At 46.6% G+C, this 9818-nt stretch overlaps 2 non-coding genes across 2 annotated transcripts; both read right to left on the bottom strand.

Annotated features, from left to right (window-relative positions):
* Nucleotides 1–997: 997 nt before the first annotated feature.
* Nucleotides 998–1079, bottom strand: trnas-cga (transfer RNA serine (anticodon CGA)). The gene has a single exon. It is a non-coding gene; the product is annotated as a tRNA-Ser (tRNA).
* A 4463-nt stretch (nt 1080–5542) lies between these two features.
* On the bottom strand, nt 5543–5624 carry trnas-aga (transfer RNA serine (anticodon AGA)). Its single transcript has one exon. It is a non-coding gene; the product is annotated as a tRNA-Ser (tRNA).
* Between the last annotated feature and the right edge of the window lie 4194 nt (nt 5625–9818).

Below are 9818 nucleotides of genomic sequence, written 5' to 3'. Positions count from 1 at the left end.
TTAAAAATTCTTCCTCCCCGTCAGGAAATTGAACTCCAGCCTCACCATGTAACAGGCGGGGATACTCACCACTATACTAACAAGGAATTCTTAGACACAGAGCCTTTCAGAGCAAGAATTAAGTTGTGAACAGAACTCGACAAAAGAGAAAGAGAGAGAGAGGGAGAGAGACTGAGAGAGAGAGACAGGCAGAGACACAGAGGCAGAGACAGGCAGATACACAGACAGAGACACAGAGAGACAGACAGACAGAGACACAGACAGAGAGAGAGAGAGAGAGAGACAGAGGGAGACAGAGCCACAGACAGAGAGAGAGACAGAGAGAGACAAAGACAGAGCCAAAGGGAGACAGAGAGAGAATGAGACAGAAAGAGTGGGAGAGACAAAAAAGAATATGACATTGATGTTTTTCTGTTAAATTAAAGAGTTACCAGGAGTGGGGTTAACACCCATGCGAGTATAAATCCATTGGATTTTAAGTCCAATGCCTTAATCATTCGGCCACCCTCGTGCTGTCTCTAGCTATGAATTGTTTCTGTGAGAATCGGACTTCAAGCCCCAACCTGCCACAGAGTTGTGTCCAATTTTGGACACCAGACTTTAGGAAAGATGTGAAGGCTGAGGAAAGTATCCCCGCTTGTTACCCAAGTGACTGGCAGACACACAGGCAGACACAAAGAGACACAGACATAAACACAGGTAGATACAGAAAGACACAGACATAAACACACACACACAGATGGATGTAAACAGACATAAACATAAACCCAAACAGACAGTGACTAAGACATAGAGAGAGACAGACAGAGAGAGAGAAACACTATTGCTAATTTGCCTGATTTCTGTAATATTTTCGACCGAATATTTGGTGAATACTTGCAGATGAATGAAAATGAGAAAATTCTCGATGTGTTGAAAGTTGTGGGATTTAATTCCGCCTAACTCAGGATTAGTTCTTCAGGTATTTGTTACATTTGGAAATAAAATATGCTGGAATCGTAGTCAGCAGGATTGGAACCTGCGCGGGGAGACACCAATAGTTTTCGAGTCCATCGCCTTAACCACTCGGCCACAACTACTGGGTCTGTGAGACTTTAAATGTTGCTCAGATAAAATCGTTATCATCCATCTCTCTGGAGCAAAACAGCACTCAGTCCCTGAACAGTCTCCGCTCAGGAAAATTCTCAGAGACAATCTCCTCTCGCAGTTTTGTATTTTTCTCTGTAGCTTTATAACACGAAGCTACAGCAAGAAATATCATTAAAGAGGCCGCCGCTCCGACGGGAACTGAACTTTTCCCAATGGTGCAAGGGTCGAGAACCAGATTTAAGGTGATTGACAGTAGATCCAAAGGTGACAAGAGAAAAAAAAAGTATGCAGTGAGTGGTTAGGATCTGGAACAGAAGATAGGAGCAGGAGTAGGCCATTCGGACCCTCGAGCCTGCTCCGCCATTCAGTGAGATCATGGCTGATCATCGAAATTCAGTACCCTGTCCCTGCTTTCTCCCCATATCCCTTGATCGCTTTAGCCTTAAGAGATATATCCAACTCTTTCTTGAATATATTTAATGAATTGGCCTCAACTGCCTTCTGTGGTAGAGAATTCCACAGGTTCACCACTCTCTGGGTGAAGAAATTCCTCCTCATCTCTGTCCTAAATGGCTTACCCCTTATCCTTAGACTGTGACCCCTGGTTCTGGACTCCCCGGCCATTGGGAACATCCTTCCTGCATCTAGTCTGTCTAGTCCTGTTAGAATTTTACAAGTTTCAATGAGATCCCCTCTCATTCTTCTAAACTCCAGCGAATATAAGCCCAATTGACCCAATCTCTCTTCAGACATCATTCCTGCCATCCCAGGTATCAGTCTGGTGAAGCTTCGTTGCACTCCCTCCATGGCAAGAACATCCTTCCTCAGATAAGGTGCCTTTCACGAACCCAGGACACCTCCAAGCGGTTTAGAGTGAAATAAGTATTTGGAAGTGCAGTCACTGTTGTGATGTATGAGAGGGCGACGGAGAGACACACACAGACGTAGAAAAACACACACAGGCATTTCTGATAATCTTGTTTCTTAATTTTTCATACAATACTCTTGTCATTTCAGCAATTTAAAAAATCAATTTTTAAAAAAATATATCAGAGATCAGTGCAAATATTAGTAGCTCGAATAAATAAATGTTCTCATGCGCTGTAAGGTTTAGTGGGTGAGAGGGTACAAGGATGCACCAGTCACATGCCAGTCTCCAGTGCCCCCAAGGCCACCTGCCCCCTCAAGGGCAATTAAGGCAGCAGACTCCTTTGGTAACATTTTCTCGGCCATTTATCCTGCACGTCAGACAGACCCGTCACAGGGCAGTCTGCGAACGCTGCTCGCTTTACCTGGGCAGGTGGCAGTGCTCCTAAGCTTGAGTTATCTCTTCTGTACATCCCTCCTCCTTCATCTGTGTCCCATCAAACACTCCCAGGGCAGGTACAGCACGGGTTAGATACAGAGTAAAGCTCCCTCTACACTATCCCATCAAACACTCCCAGGGCAGGTACAGCACGGGTTAGATACAGAGTAAAGCTCCCTCTACACTGTCCCATCAAACACTCCCAGGGCAGGTACAGCACAGGTTAGAAACAGAGTAAAGCTCCCTCTACACTGTCCCATCGAACACTCCCAGGGCAGGAACAGCACCGGTTAGATACAGAGTAAAGCTCCCTCTACACTGTCCCATCAAACACTACCAGGGCAGGTACAGCATGGGTCAGACACAGAGTAAAGCTCCCTCTGCACTGTCCCATCAAACTTTCCCAGGGCAGGTACAGCACGGGTTAGATACAGAGTAAAGCTCCCTCTACACTGTCCCATCAAATACTTCCAGAGCATGTACAGCAGAGGTTAGATAGAGAATAGAGCTCCCTCTACACTGTCCCATCAAACACTCCCAGGGCAGGTACAGCAAGGGATTGATGCAGTGTAAATTTCCCTCTACACTGTCCTATCAATCCATCCCAGGGCTGGTACAGCACAGGTTAGATAAAAAATAGAGCTCCCTCCACAGTGTTCCATCAAACATTCCTAGCGCAGATGCAGCACCGGTTAGACACAGAGTAAAGCTCCATCTACACTGTCCCATCAAACACTCCCAGGACAGGTACACCACGGGTTAGATACAGAGTAAAGCTCCCTCTACACTGTCCCATCAAACACTCCCAGGACAGGTACACCACGGGTTAGATAAAGAGCTCCCTCTACACTGTCCCATCAAACACTCCCAGGGCAGGTACAGCACGGGGTTAGATACAGAGTAAAGCTCCCTCTACACTGTCCCATCAAACACTCCCAGGGCAGGTACAGCACGGGGTTAGATACAGAGTAAAGCTCCCTCTACACTGTCCCATCAAACACTCCCAGGGCAGGTACAGCACGGGGTTAGATACAGAGTAAAGCTCCCTCTACACTGTCCCATCAAACACTCCCAGGGCAGGTACAGCACGGGTTAGATACAGAGTAAAGCTCCCTCTACACTGTCCCATTAAACACTCCCAGGGCAGGTACAGCACGGGTTAGATACAGAGTAAAGCTCCCTCTACACTGTCCCATCAAACACTCCCAGGGCAGGTACAGCACGGTCTTAGATACAGAGAAAAGCTCCCTCCACACTGTCTCGTCAAACACTCCCAGGGCAGGTACTACATGGGTTAGACACAGAGTGAAGCTTCCTCTAAACTATCCCATCAAACACTTCCAGGGCATGTACAGCAGAGTTTAGATACAGAGTAAAGCTCTCTCTACACCATCCCATCAAACACTCCCAGGGCAGGTACAGCAAGGGATTGATGCAGAGTAAAGCTCCCTCTGCACTGTTCCACCAAAGATTCCTAGGGCCGTTGCAGCACGGGTTAGACACAGAGTACACTCAAGAAGCTCGACACCATTCAGGATAAAGCAGCCCGCTTGATTGGCACTCCATCCACCACCTTCAACATTCACTCCCTCCACCACCGGCGCACTGTGGCTGCAGTGTGTACCATCTACAAGATGCACTGCAGCAACTCGCCAAAGCTCCTTCAACAGCACCTTCCAAACCCGCGACCTCTACCACTTAGAAGGACAAGGGCAGCAGACGCATGGGAACATCACCACCTACAAGTTCCCCTCCAAGCCACACACCATCCTGACTTGGACCTGTATCGCCGATCCTTCACTGTCGCTGCGCCAAAATCCTGGAACTCCCTTCCTAACAGCATTGTGGGTGTACCTACACCATATGGACTGCAGCGGTTCAAGAAGGCGGCTCACCACCATCTTCTCAAGGGCAATTAGGGATGGGCACTAAATGCAGGCCTAGCCAGCCAGCGACACCCACATCCCATCAATGAATATAAAAAAAAAAGTCGTGTTCAGTCCCACCCCTCGCTTTTTGTCCGTAACCCTGTTAATCTCTTTCTCTCTGTCACTCTCTCCCTCCTCCGTGCCCCACACAAAAGGGAGAGGGAAACAGAGAGAGAGAGAGCTCTATACTAACGAGGAACTGGTGCAGGGAGTTCTTATACAGTTCTTCATAAGCCAGTAAATCTTTTTAAATTATTTCTGTTCTCCTTTTCCAAAGAAGATTTTAAGGAGCTGCACAAAGTTTTTAAATTCGAGATGTTAAAAGTACATCTTCCACGTCGGGGAATTGAACCCCTGTCACCCTCGACATGTGGGGATACTCACCATTATACTAAGGAGGAACTCATAGGAAACAGAATCTGTCAGAGGCCCGAATCGAGCTGTGAACCGCACTAGACAAATTAGAAAGAGACAAGGAAATATACAGGCAGACAAAGCCAAAGTGAGACGAAGAGAGACTTTATTTGTGTTCTACTTAAATTAAAGAACTACCAGAAGTGCGATCCAAAATCCCGAGGATATAAACCCATTGGATCTTAAGTCCGACGTCTTAACCACTCAGCCATCTTGGGGCTGTCAACAACGACGGATAGTTTCTGTGAGAATCGGGGCTTCAAGCCCCACCCTGCCACAGAGTTGAGCAGAGCAGAGATTTCCTCGGTGGCAGGACAGGTTAACAAAGCAGTTAATGAAGCAGATGTGATCCTGGGCTTTATAAATGGAGGCACAGAGTACACAAGCCAGGAAGTTATGGGAAACATAAATAAAACACTAGTTCGGCCCCAGCTGCAGTATTGTGTCCAATTCTGGGGAACCACACTTCAGGAAGGAGGTGAAGGCCGAGGAAAGTATCCCCGCTTGTTACCCGAGTGATCGGCAGACACACACAGACAGAAACAGAAAGCCACACATGTACACAGACAGACACACACATCAACACAGACACACCCATAGAGTGACTTAGACATCGAGAGAGAAACACTGTCGCTAATTTGCATACTCTTTGTTCAATTTCCGACCGTATGTTTGGTGAATACTCGCAGATCAATGCAATTGTGCAAAATCTCGAGCTTTTGGATTTAATTGCGCCGAATTAAGTATTAGTTCTCCAGGGATTTGGTTACATTTTGAAATGAAATGGGATGAAAAATGCTGGAACCGTAGTCGGCAGGATTCGAACCTGCGCGGGGAGACCCCAATGGATTTCTAATCCATCGCCTTAACCACTCGGCCACGACTACTAGGCCTGTGAGACTTTCAATGTTGCTCAGATAAAATCGCAATCATCCATCGCTCTGGAGCAAAACAGCACTCAGTCCCTGAACAGTCTCCGCTCAAGAAAATTCCCAAAGAGACAATCTCCTCTCGCATTGTTTTTACTCTTCCATGTTCCTCCCTCGCTTTTTAACATTAAGTTACGCCAAGAAATATAACAATTATTTTACACCGTAAAGACTAATTTTTCCCGATCACAGAATTGAACCTCTGTCAGCCGTGCAACAGGCGGCGATAGTTCACTGAATTGATGAAAGTCACTGCTGTGTGTTCTTCTGCAGAAGCTCAGAGCAAGAATGGCGCTGTGGACAGACCTGGGCTCATTCACCAGCCCCAGAGGGAGGAGTGAGCAAGGAGAGGGAAACAAAGAGCGAGAGAGACACGGAGAGAGAGACACAGACAGAGAGAGACAGTTAAAGAGAGAGAGAGACAGCGGGAAACAGTCAGTGAGAGAGAGAGAGAGAACGTGTCGGGGAATTGAATCCTCACCACTATACTATCAGGGACCTGGTAGAGGAAGTAGTTATGCAGTGATTGAGACAAAGACTCGAACACACACACACACACACATGTGTGCCTGCTCTCTATGTTTATGTGTAAGTCACATATTTAATAAGCTTTTCTGAGTGTCATGTATTCATAGACACTTACAGCACAGAAGGAGGCCACTCGGCCCGCCGTGCCTGTGCTGTCTCTGTGAAAGAGCAGTCGGGCTAAGTCCCACCCCCCGCTTTTTGTCCGTAACCCTGTTAATCTCTTTCTCTCTGTCACTCTCTCCTCCTCCGTGCCCCACCAAAAGGAGAGGGAAACAGAGAGAGAGAGAGAGAGCTCTGTACTAACGGGGAACTGGTGCAGGAAGTTGTTATACAGTTCTTCATATGGCAGTAAATCTTCTTAAATTATTTCAGTTGATTTTATTTCTATTCTACTTTTCCAAGGAGGTTTTTAAGCAGTTGGCCAAAGGTTTAAAATTTTGAATTATAAAATCATCCTCTCCGTCGGGGAATTGAACCCCGGTCTCCCACGTGACAGGCGGGGATACTCACCACTATACTAACGAGGAACTGACGGATACAACATCTGTCAGAGCAAGAATCGAGCTGTGAACAAAACTGGGCTGAGTGAGAAAGAGAGAGAGAGACGGGACAAACAGAGACAGAGAGACAAATGGTGAGACAGAGAGAGAAAGACAGAGACACATTCAGAGAGAGAAAGAGAGAGACAATGATAGATACAGAGAGAGAGACAGAAAAGGAGGCTTATGACAAATGTGTAACAGAGACAGAAAGAGAGAGAGAGAGAGAGAGAGACAAAGAGGGAGAATGAGAGGGAGACAGAGAGACAAATAGTGTGACAGAGAGGGGTAGCGATTGTATTCTCTTTCTCCTTGTTAGTCAATAGTGACACTTGAGAAAATACAGATTCAGCAGATGCCAAAATAGCACTTTAAGAATTATAGTTAAATATGAGAGAGAGAGAGGGACAGAGAGAGAGGCAGAGAGAGACACAGAGACAGAGAGACGGAGAGACAGAGAGGAAGACAGAGAGAGAGACTGAGAGAGGAAGACAGACAGAGACAGAGACAGAGAGAGACAAAAGGAGGCTGAAGACAAATGTGTGAGAGAGAGAGACAGACAAACAGAGAGAGACAGATGGTGAGACAGAGAGTGAGGTAGATACCGAAAGGTATAGATACATTCCACAATTCCAGCTCTTTGTTAGTTGAGAGTGACAGAGAGTGAGTTGGAGAAAAATGCAGGTTCCAAAATAGCATAACAAGAATTACATATAAATAAGGAATCTTCCTTTCAAGGGATCTGGGGATAGTGCAGGAAATTGGAGATGAGGTAGAATATCAGCCATGATCTTACTGAATGGCGGAGCAGGCTCGAAGGGCCAAATGGCCGACTCCTGCTCCTTATATACTTCCCATATCCATAAACATCTCATTATTTGTTTGATGGAGATTCAGCAGATGACAAACGAGTGCCACTGAGCAGGATGAAAGGACATTGATATAAATGGGTATAAACCGACTGGATCTTAAGTCTCACACCTTAACCACTCGGCCATCCTGGTGCTGGTGTTGCTAGGAGACGGTCTCTTTGTGATTCTGGGATTCTAGCGCCACTCTGCCAGTAAGTTGAGCAGATCAGAGCTTCTTAAGCTGGCAGGACAGGTGAACAAAGCATTCAATAAAGCATATTGGGTCCTGGGATTTATAAATAGGGCTTTAAACTAAATATTCAGGGGAGGAGGGAAGAGCGAATTAGAAAGTCAAAGAGAAAGGAGAAGGCAATAGTGCAGGGTAGCGATAGGGGTAATGATAACCACAGTGTGACAGGAGGAGACAGAGCGTACGACCATAAGTGTGCACCAGAAGGGTCGATAACTAGAGGACACAGATTTATGGTGATTGGCAAAGAGACGGGCGGGAAAAAAATCTACTGATAAAAGTTACCCACAGTTTCCCACCTTCTCAAAATGAACTTCACTGATATTACCGCGAATTTCATCTCTCCCTTCTCTGACTCACTCGGGCCTTTGAGTCCGATCCCGCACTTCAAAAGACCCACCCTTGGCACCTCTGTCCTTGCAAACCATCGCCACATCTCCAACCTCCCTTTCCTCTCCGGTGCTTGAACATGTTGTCGCCTCCCAAATCAGTGCCCATCGAGTCAGAGACATACAGCACAGAAAGAGGCCCTTTGGTCCATCGTGTCCGTGCGTGCCATCAAGCCCTGTCTAATCTAATCCCATTTTCCAGCACTCGGTCCCTAGCCTTGTCTGCTATGGTGTTTCAAGTGCTCATCTAAATGCTTCTTGAATGTTGAGAAGGTTCCTGCCTCTACCACCCTTTCAGGCAGTGAGTTCCAGATTCCAACCACCCTCTGGGTGAAAAAGCTTTTCCTCAAATCCCCTCCAACCCTCCTGCCCCTTACCTTGAAACTATGAGCCCTGGTTATTGACGCCTCTACTAAGGGGAAAATTCCTTACTATCTACCCTATCTATGCCCCTCATAAATTTGTACAGCTCAATAAGGTCCCCCCTCAGCCTTCTCTGCTCTAAGGAAAACAACTCCAGCCTGTCCGGTCTCTCTTCATAGCTGAAGCGCTCCAGCCCAGGTAACATCCTGGTGAATCTCCTCTGCACTCTCTCCAATGCAATCACATCCCTCCTATAGTGTGGGGACCAGAACTGCACACAGTATTCCAGCTGTGGCCTTAGCATTTTGTACAGCTCCATCATAACCTCCCTGCTCTTATATTCTATGCCTCGGCTAATGAAGGCAAGTATCCCATATGCTTTTTAACCACCTTATCTAACTGTCCTGCTGCTTTCAGCAAACAATGTGTTCGAAACATAGCTGAATGGTTTGATATATATCCTGTAAGACATGCGGAGATCGCCCTGCACCCCATCCAACAGTTTCCTAAGTTCAGGCCCGTCAAACAGACAACACCAAACCCAATGAATCTGTGAAAAACTTATTTTACTTAAAAATCAGCAAGGGATTACAAGTAAGCATCTGACAGTTATGTTGTGTATATAACAATTCCTGACTATACTCATGTGACTCGGCCAATGTTGTCTACCTCATACGTTGCAGGAAAGGATGCCCCGGAGCATGGTACATCGGTGAGACCATGCAGACACTGCGACAATGGATGAACGGACACCGCGCAACAATCGCCAGGCAGGAGGGATCCCTCCCAGTCGGGGAACACTTTAGCAGTCAAGGACATTCAGCCTCCCATCTTCGGGTAAGCATTCTCCAAGGCGGCCTTCGAGACACACGACAACGCAAAATCGTTGAGCAGAAACTGATCGCCAAGTTCTGCACTCATGAGGACGGCCTCAACCAGGATCTTGGGTTCATGTCACGCTACATGTAACCCCACCAGACTCGAGTCGTCGTTGGCTTGTTCGCTCCACACAGATGCGGCCGGACCTGCTGTGATTTCCAGAAAAAAAAATGTTTTTTTGTCTGTTTTTTGTTTTTCATACAGACCCCAGCATCTGCAACATTTGACTCCTTGTGACCCCACCTCATTGTTCTTTGATGTAATGTTTTCCTGACTAACTTGTTTGGACACCATTCACACCTTTGATTGCTGTGATTATCTCTCTGCCGAGGTGTGATAAATGGCAGTTAGAA

This window comes from Somniosus microcephalus, chromosome 4 (assembly GCF_052327205.1).
Source record: "Somniosus microcephalus isolate GS21.2 chromosome 4, FLI_Smic_1.0, whole genome shotgun sequence".
Taxonomy (NCBI): Eukaryota; Metazoa; Chordata; class Chondrichthyes; order Squaliformes; family Somniosidae; genus Somniosus; species Somniosus microcephalus.
The sequence above is the reverse complement of the archived record's forward strand: the minus strand, read 5'-3'. Positions and strand labels throughout refer to the sequence as shown.